Genomic DNA, 9825 nt, shown 5'->3' with positions numbered 1-9825 from the left:
AAACGATAAACGCTAAACGATTGTTCGGCGATCGAGTGATAACTAATTTGTGCGAGTTGGAATTGTCTTTGTAGTTCGAAGTTGAAGGAAAGAAAACATTCCACAGCAGCCCCAGCGAACCTGTTCGGGGCCAGCGACCAACGGACGAAGGACATTCACTAGCCATACCGTAAGGTGACGGTCAATGGTGTGTCTTCCCATTTTTTTCCAGTCCTCTGTGTACGTAGGTCGTCCAGAAAAATTGGGTCTGATCAATTACCCATCGCTCCAACCAGCTTCCCCAACAGGGACGGCGGCCCGAGGTACCCGAGACCCGAATTACGTGCCACTCGATTGCTTTTTGGTAATTAAATTATACGCCCAAAACTTCCAGCACGTCTTCACGATCGTAACGATCGTATCGAACGGGGAGCCTGATTAGCGAAAGGAAAGCCAGAAAAAGGGCAGGGGCCTCGTCGGTGGCAGCAAAACGTAAGAATTACCGGCAATTTACCCGTAAGAGGGTGAACTATTAGGACGGTTTTGTAGATCACGGCTTGAAGGTGGTGATCGATCGTCGGTGGGTAAGCATCGTCGATCGGTGTCTGTCGTCGCCGTCGTTCGTCTGGAGCCGTTGACTGCGAGATGACTTGTGGAAAATGCGCTTTGCTTCGGTCAGTTTTTGTGTGGTAGGTGTTGTGTAGGGGAGGCCACAGTGTTCTTACTGTACGGCCTTTGATGGGGTTAGACTTGCAAACATCTCTCTGCACAGGGTGAGCTACAGGGATGCTCGGAATGTATGTTTCATACAAATAGTATGTTAAAATAGCAATAAAATAGGACCATCATCTTTGTACATGACTATTTTGAAAATGAAATTAGACTTCTTGAAAAACTTCTAACACAAAAATCGTTTCAGCTTGGAGTAATTTTGCCATTAAACGTAGTCATACATCCAGCAGTGTAGCTCCACATATCCAACAACCAGCAGCTCGCTCGGGCTGTCGTTATTGTTGCAGATCGTCCCACCGATTGGCATCATCTACCCGAGCTGGTAGCTGTCGGTTCTTGGTAACGCCAGCCAAGCAGTGTGTTATTACCGTCTTCACACTTCTTCTCTTAGCCGACTGGCACGTTTTGTCTGATTACAATGATTTTCGAATTTGTGGTACCTTACGCACACCGGAGTGCTCCACTATCCGTCACCCGGGGAGCTCGATTCACTCGCGCCACTCCGCGATCTGTGGCCTGTGTCGTAAAGCCGGAAGGCTACAGGAAACGTTGCTAGATCGATTGATTAGATTCTAAGCTGGATCGTTATGACTCGACGGATCGAAGGCTAGAAGTGCCGAGATGATCTAATTGGATTTGTAGTTTAGCTGGCAGGGGTGTATTTGACGTCACTGTATTAAATTTAAGACACGTTGCATCATATTCCACCACTTTTGAAGAAGTGGTAGATAGTCAAGTTGCAAATTGAACTCTTATAGGTTATCCCTTTCCCCAGTCTTATCCATATGGGAACTACATTGTGTCTCGCAATATCTGAAGCAATTTACGAGGTGTTTGGTAGTCCCAACAAAAAGCCAAACCCACACTTCATAAATTACACTTCATGGCGCCAAGCAACTGGGTTCAACTTCTCCGGACCAACAAGCAACAAGCAAACCCCGTAACAAAGCCAAACAAACAAACAAACAAAAAGTGCAAAACGCACAACGAAAACAACTTATGAAGCCATCAAAACGGTGAAAAATGTTTCCACAAGGGCGACAAGGGATTGGTGCAAACTGCTTCCACGGCTTCCGTGGGACCTGCCCTGGGAGAACTTCTGGCGGAATCGGTTGCGAAAGAATCTCGAACTCGGATCTGATTTCCGATAACAGCCATCCTTCCGATATCGTTCCCATTGCACGAAGACATAAAACTACCTGCACAGGACGGGGTGGGCGAAACCGACCTGCGTTGGTTGTGCCCCGGCCGTAATTTACCACCCTCTGGGGCGATAACCGGAACGATAACTGGCTATTGTCGGATGTGAACTGAAGCCCCTGGTATGGGTCAATCGAACTGCGGATGAATGACGGATAGAGCTGACCCGAGATCTGTGAAGGTCACAAACAGTTCGGCACCAAAGGCGCACCACCAGAGGATCCCGATCGGTTTATGACAGTCGTAAATTTTAACCTAATTTGACCGGCTTCCACCGACACATTACATGGGATGCTGCTGCTGTTGTTGCTGAGCTTTTGTTGCCCTAAATGGCCATTGTTGCAATTGGTGAGCTAAAGCCGGTCGATTATGAAACCCACGGGATGTGTGTTGCTTTCTTGGAAAACAAAGCAAAAACATATGTACCCGACTTGAGGCAGTTTGGGAGTTATGAGTTCGGGTTTGTGCGGCGCCAGCGATTAGAAGTTTGTGTGAAATGTGGCAAATTTATTGATTCTGGGTATAGGACGATCTTACAACAAGAGTGCAAGAAAGATCCCTTGGAAGTGTTTGCTGTTTAACGTGTGCCTTTTAAACGTTGAAATAGATACACGCTCGCTCGTGATACTCCACTTCTACATGTGAATGAGCTTCCAGTGCCTATCATACCTCATTTTCCAAAGTAACAAGGAAACCTCGCACTGCTCTCGATTGTTAGCCGCGGATTGATTAACGCACAACAAACATCATCCTACAGTTATAGTTCATTGAAATGCTAAAAAGGTATCGGTTCCTTTGCGTTTTCCCGGGGCCAGGTCGGAAGTGCCCGTTGCAACCCTCGGGCATCAATTATCCGTGGCCACCAGTTCAACGACTTTTTCGTCGCTGGACGCACCTCGGGTTGTATTTGTTGGGGTGAAACATCCGAAAATCGTTCTTTCTCCCCCAAAACATGCCCGTCGGAAGGTGAACAAACCTGAGCGACCATTATGAGCCTTCTCGCGCGCTCTCTTTCTCTATCGGCACAATGGAAAATTATTCAAATTACACTGATAGTTCTAAGAACTTCGGCAACATTCCGCGTATCATACAGGCTGTGAGCATTTCCAGCATCCCGACGGGTTTATTTATTTCTCTTTCTCTCTCTCTCTCTCTCGCTGTCTTCTGTTCCGGCAGATAATGTTCCGGTTTTTGGGGGTTGCTCGGTGGCAAGGTGATCGAGCCTCTCCCCATCAAATCGTACCGCGTCCGGATGGAAGTGGTCAGCAGTATCGGGCAATAGACGCGGGAAGCAAGAGAGGTTCAAAAAAAAATTGCATAATTTCCTTCCACAACCTATGCACTCCGGAGCTGAACAGGGGTAAGAGGCTTTGCAGCATTCGGCAAAGAATATTCCGGCGAATGGATTTTGAGCGATTTGATTTGGCAAAAGAGGAAATTTGGTGCTGAAATGGAACGTTGTCTGTAAAGAGGGAGAAAAGAACAGGCGCCACTGAATGGACTTGTTCGTGTTCAACGCACTTCAAGTGTTTTCCCCCAGTCGCACTCTCGCTTTTAAACTCCCAATTGTGCTGCAGAAGGAAAAGGAGGCAATGTGTGGATGTAAAGTACATTTAAACTGTCGTAGAAATGCCAATACACAGCTTGTGGTTTACCTTCAATATCATCTATAAAAATGCATACTTTTTTTTCAGATCATCATTTAAACTTGTTCCTTCCGGATCTCATCTCAACTGTCGGAACAAAAAAACGGACACAACACAACACAAAATCACAATACAATATCATCCTCCGAGTGCCCAGTCGTGCGTAGATCCTTCCTGCGTAAAGTGCAGCTCGCCTCGCTTATCTGCTTGCTTGCGTGCTTACTTGTGCATGCATCGATGCGCAACGGAAGATGCTGCAACACAAAATCAGCCAAGGCGCAGAACGCAACTCGGGAGCGCAAACATTCGCACATCCGTACACGCAGCAGGGGAAACGGGAGGGCGGTATCGTTAATGGTAAATGATGAGTGGAGTGTGTATATATTTTCCTCTCCAATTCTTCTGCCCGGGTTTTTCACTTTGGCCTTCATTATTATTTAGCTTCTCGCTTTCGTTTACACTTTCGTTGGTTGTGGTGTTTTGTTTTTTTCTTCTTTTCTTTGCTCAAAATATGTATTCCACCGACCTGGCACCGACGTTAGCTCCTGAGATTTACCGTCTTAGTAGCACATTTTGTTGCCCTTTAGTTTTGTCTAAGTAGCCGGCGGGTTGCTAAGGGCAGTGCCGCGCGGTCGTCTTGCACTGATTGCCCTCCCGGTAGCTGATCATTATTCAAACAATAATCCCTAATCACCGGTAAGGCACGACTGGAGTGAAGGCCGCCGAATGCAAAACCCCCTCCGAATCGAGGCTGGAGAGTGGAATTCGTGCCAATGTTGCTACAAAGAAGCCAAATCTATAATGTTTGGGCCTTGTATGCTTTACAGGCTGCGTATTTTTTGCGTTCGGTACAGTTTTGGAGCTGGAAAAGGAGAACAGTGTGTGTGTGTGTGTGTGTGTGTGTGTGTGTGTGTGTGTGTGTGTGTGTGTGTGTGTGTGTTTGGTCCATTTGTGCTTTTCTTCCCAGTTTGCGATCGGAACGGCGTTGATTAACATTCTAGTTGCTGTTTAATGTCATTAAATGGGAGAATATGGTAGTTATGTTTAAGAAATTGCAAGGTTATAATTAAATGGTTGTAATTATGTATGGAAGCTTTCATTTGCTTAACGAGCCCTTTTTGCTTGGTAGAAGGAAAATGAACGATTGATCATTTGTCTCAACAATAGGCTATCGGGATCTTGGTCTAAAGCTTTCCCAGGGAAATTAAGCACAAATGGGCAAATTTTCTTATGACAAACCAAATCTTTTCCTTACAAAGGACAAAGATACAGCATAAAAATCTAACAAAAACCTCAAAACGTTATTTAGACTTCATATTGAAACAATTTCATCGAAAAAAGAAGATAAAGGCGAACATAAAAAAAAACACTTGTCCGTCATGGGAGTTTAGAAAACTGCAGACTGTATTTGTGGTTTCAAGTACGTATTTCCGCTGCACCGTGTAGCTTCCGATTTCGATCTCAATCTCCAGCCTACGCATTAATGTGGTTGCAAACAAACTGGTACAGTCTCACATCCAGATTAGCATAAATCGTTGCCCTAAGCGCGTATAGAACCCGCCCCCGAAAAGGAATCCGCTTGCCAATGGTAACAATTTTATTAAATTACATCCCTAACCGCACGCATACCTGGGCAAGGGAAAAGCCAAATGTTTAGGTAACGGACAACAGCACTATCGACGCCACCGCTGCCACTACCATTTCAACAGGTAGCTGTGCACCCTGCCCGATCGTGGGTAATCAACCCACACCACCATCATCCCATCGGTTCCCACGGCACTGGCCAGTGTTACAATTTATCATAAACATCTCCACCCGCTCGTACTCGGACCACGAGGTCATCGGCGGTGGTCGAAAAATTCCCAGCACTGGGAGAACCTGCGAAAGACATCAATTAGCGATCGATAAGCGAACTGCGATGATGATCAGTGTACGCAACGGTGTTTGCAGACAGGAGGCCGGAAATTCCAGGCACCAAGGAAAAAAAACCTTCATTCCATGAGGAACTGGGAGAGTGCAATACTCCTAAAACATCGCACCATAGACGGACGCGCGTGTAATTAGAGCTGAGGGCTGAGAACAAGAAGCCCCACGTACGCATACGATCCGTCACATTAGGATCACCGCTAATCGTTCTGGTGCTGTGCGCGGCTCGATTAAGCTAAAAACGGTAGCAAAATTGTGTCGAGAAAGTCGACAAAGACGGATGCCGCCACCACGGTAAAGCCACGGTACGGTACGCTGATGACTTACAAGAAAGCAAGCATGGCAAAGGGCGGCACTGTTCTGTCCCACGGCGCTAGTGACCTCTGTGTTTGCTCCGCCGCCAACACTGTAAGCGGGCGGTCGGCTGCGCTTGCCTTTGACTCATCTACATACATCTACGCCACACTGGAGGAAGGGATTGTTTACGCTTATTAATTAAATTCAAATTATGATCTTCTGTGCTTTTTCTTTCCCTCTCTCTCTCTCTATCGCTCTCTGTTGTTGCACAATTATCCGGTGCTCCATCTAGTGCTCACTGATGTAAATGATGTTTCGGCGTGAAGAATAAGCCGTCGATGACGAAGAATGGATACTCACGGGACTTTAGGATGGGCTTTAGTTGGGCCACGGTTTATTCATTCGCTATGGTTGCCTATGGGTTCATCCGAGCAATGGAAGGATTTGGAGGGAAGGGACTTTTTTTTCTATTCTCAGTCTCCCCAAAACTTGTGAGCGGAACAGAGACGTGTAACGGCATAGCAACCGTAGTGTGCTATGAGTATTTTATGGACGGCAGTACGATGAGACCACACAAGATTTGTGAGTTCCGCAAGAACAATCTATTCGTTCAAGTTCGAAAACTTCAAAAGAACCTCTTTGCAATCGGGAAAAGAAACAACAGAAGCACCTCAAAAAGTCCATTATCCTGAAATCCACCGGCGTTGCAACTGCACAACACACGTACCAATCGGCTCCGGGCAGAAACGTGTCGCGTGCTGAAATGAGCCTTTTAAGCTGACCGTTGCTGCATTTCAACACGTTCGCAGAAAAGCCATTCGGCCCCCAGGACAAGACACTCTCGATCGGCTCCATTTATACTCACCGCCTCGCAAACTGCCTCGGAGGTGTTAAGCTGAAAATGATTCCTAACAAGCGGCATCCTTTCACCGGCACGAGAGCCTTCCCGACGGCGACCAAGGGACCCTTTCGGGAAAAACAATTGCGTGCAATCTGATTACGGTAAGAAGGGCTGTGTCTTGTTATTTAAGATCGGCACAAGTTCGTAGCCTTTGGGGATCGAAGGAGCGTGTTATCTTCTCTGAGTTTTGGGGCAAGATCGTGCACAGAACTGGTCTTGTCAATTGAAGTCATTAAGGTAAGTCCAGACTGGAGGCGCTGGTATGATGTGATTATTAGTTATGGCCTATAATGTTGTAAATCATTTTCAACACACTAACAGCTAAGGACCATTTATCTCTTCAACAACTTCAGAAGCAAATCCGAACAACCCTCAACACTGTCGCGCTCAACAATCACAGCCATCCTGTCGTTGGAACCGTTTAAATGAACCTTTTCCCCCCCGTCAAGAATCGATTGAATTCTCGAAAAATCAAAATAACTCTCTGCCCAACGCACTAGCCAATCGAACCCTTCCCGGCTATTGGTAATTATCGGCGATTATCAGCAGGTCCCCGTTTAATCACACTTGCGCTTCGCGAGTTTCGCTTTCACGCAGGCCGACGACCACGGAGGTCATTCTCCCCCTCCGGGCCGGCCTCCGGAGTATCAATCGGAAACGAGTCACATTGCTAGGATTGTTACCCCTTCCGATGCAGAAATGATGGCGCTTTCGGTTCTACCCGTACCTGCCGGAGATCTCTATCTCCGACTCGATCGCCAATTAGATCACAGAATAGTCTCCAAGGTGAATTGTTGGTGAATTCGATTAACCTCCACTCGATGTCCAATCTCGAGTGCGCTCGATCTGGAATGAATTCAGAATGCTAAAAACCAAGTTTCTTACCCCGTAAGCTCTAGCCTGGTTAACACGCATGGTGAACAATTTAATAAGCAATAATGACATTTCTGTGTCTCATCGACTGCTTCCAGTGATGCGGCGCTTTGCTGCGAGATGGGGTGTGGAGGGTTTACTGAAGCTACTGATCGAACTGATCGTTTGTGTTGCTTTTTTTTTTTTATCTCCACTCCAGAACTTCCGCCGGGATTCACATTTTTCCGATACCGATCGGGTACTTATGTAACTCGGCGGAGCTTACGGTTCGGCTTGCGAGGCCCACAAGGTAATAGCCCATAATTGAGACTGAAAAATTGTAAACCTCCTCGCACCGAACACCGTTTGCACCGCATCGGGAAGCGGGTGTAAGCGTTGAGAGTATCACCGGGTAAAAAAAAAAAGAGAGAGAGAGAGAGAGAGAGAGAGAGAGAGGGAGAGAGAAGAAATCACCGATCGAGCATATTTATTAATTATCTTCATCGCTTCGGTACGGGTTTAACGCAGCGACCGGAAAGCATTTCGGACGCTTTGTGCCAACGGGTTTGACTGGGCAGTGTGCTTGCGCGGTGTCTTTTGAATGCCCCCGTTGAAGTAACGATCGATTTGAAGATGTTACCACGGGGTTGACTTTTTGCAGGCATGAAAATCTGTACTGAAACTTCTTTTAACCTTAACATACGAGGAACTATTATTATACCACTAAGCGAAATGTATGATACATTGCTAATCAAAATATTTCCTTGTCATCCCATCTCCAACGCAACTCGCTGCGTGTTTATCCGCTTCTTCCGGCCGTACTCGTAGTAAGAGCGAAAAATTCTTTCGATCTATCACACTCATCGATCGGGTTCCCATCGACCCCGATGAGAACGAGATCACTTCCGGAAGTCGTGCTCGATAATCGTTTTTTCCTCCCTTCCTTGGTGATCATCGTGGGACACACGGGACACTCGTCTAGAGCCTCTCTTGGTCACGGAGCATCATTCGTCATTCTCAAGATTTTCTCACAAATCATCCCATCGGCGCAGTGTACCGATCGGATCGTGTAAGCGCGCGCAAACTAAATTGACCGAAAAATTTCTCCACGGGCGTGGAATATTAGACTAGCGAGACCAGCGCCACCAGAGCAGCAGCACGACGGCAGTGAGCGTTTCTGAGGGATAATTAATTTCTCAAGCTTAGCGGCTCATCATGGTAACGTTGAAACCGGGTTTGTTACTGGGCGGCATCAAGCAAAGCATCGTCGGGAGCGGTTTTGTTCCATTGAAGGTAGGTTGAGACGATAGTGTGCAATTGAATATCTTTGACCAATGCCGCTCTTGTAACATCACACAATATTGTGCCACAGGTTGACAAAAGTTGATGTTGGTCTGAGATAATGAATCCCTTGACAGTTAGCTATTCCATACACAGAGTTGAAATGATTTGCCAGCCCCAAGGGAACAATTTTGTGACTTAGCTAATAACGTTTATTTTTACTATAATTACTCATATTAATTGTTGGACGATGAGGACCTAAGTTCGTTCAGTTGTGTTTCAGCTAGCAAACCTTCAACTAAACATGACGCGTAAGCTGCTGTGTGTAGTAGTACTCTTGTGTTTCGTCGCCTCCAGTGCTAATGCTTCTTTAGTGGTAAAGCCCGCTCCAGATGACTTCAAGGCGGAAAGCACCGCTTCTTTGGTAGAACGAATTCTTCTCGAATCAACCTCCATACCGATCGAAACTTACACCCTTGCGGGAACAAATGAGTCATTTGTCAAAGCTGTGATTGATCGGCTTGCTTGGAGAGCAGGCAAACTAATGATTCCGATGTTTAACAACGCTCTGCCGTCGCATGTTCAAACTAGACAGCTGATCATAATGGGAGCAGATGATGTCGACACTATGATGGTATGGTTGGAATATCTACCTCATTCTGTTATCACGATGACAATACGAATACTTGTACATCTTTTAAGGGCACCGATGTGAAGGTGTTTGGACGACAACAGCCCAACTACTTTGCTGCTAACAACCGGGACATCTACATCATACTCCTTTTGTCTGATCTGCGTTTCTTGAATGGGCGAATCGTGTTTCTGCTCAGTGAATTGTTTTCATCGATCAACTTTATAGTGATTGTACCGCCTCCGTTTGAATTTCAACCACCGCTCCTTATTAGCACTGACTATAACATGGGACTCGTGATCGTGCCTCATGACGTTCCTATTCGGGAAATGTTTTCCGATCGCTTCGATGCCGATCGTCACCCAGTGGTGAAGATAGTA

General features: G+C 46.4%; 1 long non-coding RNA gene across 1 annotated transcript; it reads left to right on the top strand.

The window, feature by feature from the left end:
• The first annotated feature begins 6279 nt into the window (after positions 1-6279).
• On the top strand, positions 6280-7610 carry LOC121597013. The gene is made up of 2 exons (XR_006005363.1): positions 6280-6918; positions 7003-7610. It is a non-coding gene; the product is annotated as an uncharacterized LOC121597013 (long non-coding RNA).
• Positions 7611-9825: the final 2215 nt, after the last annotated feature.

Source organism: Anopheles merus, chromosome 3R (genome assembly GCF_017562075.2).
Source record: "Anopheles merus strain MAF chromosome 3R, AmerM5.1, whole genome shotgun sequence".
In the NCBI taxonomy this organism is placed as follows: domain Eukaryota; kingdom Metazoa; phylum Arthropoda; class Insecta; order Diptera; family Culicidae; genus Anopheles; species Anopheles merus.
This window is presented reverse-complemented; position numbering and strand designations above follow the sequence as displayed.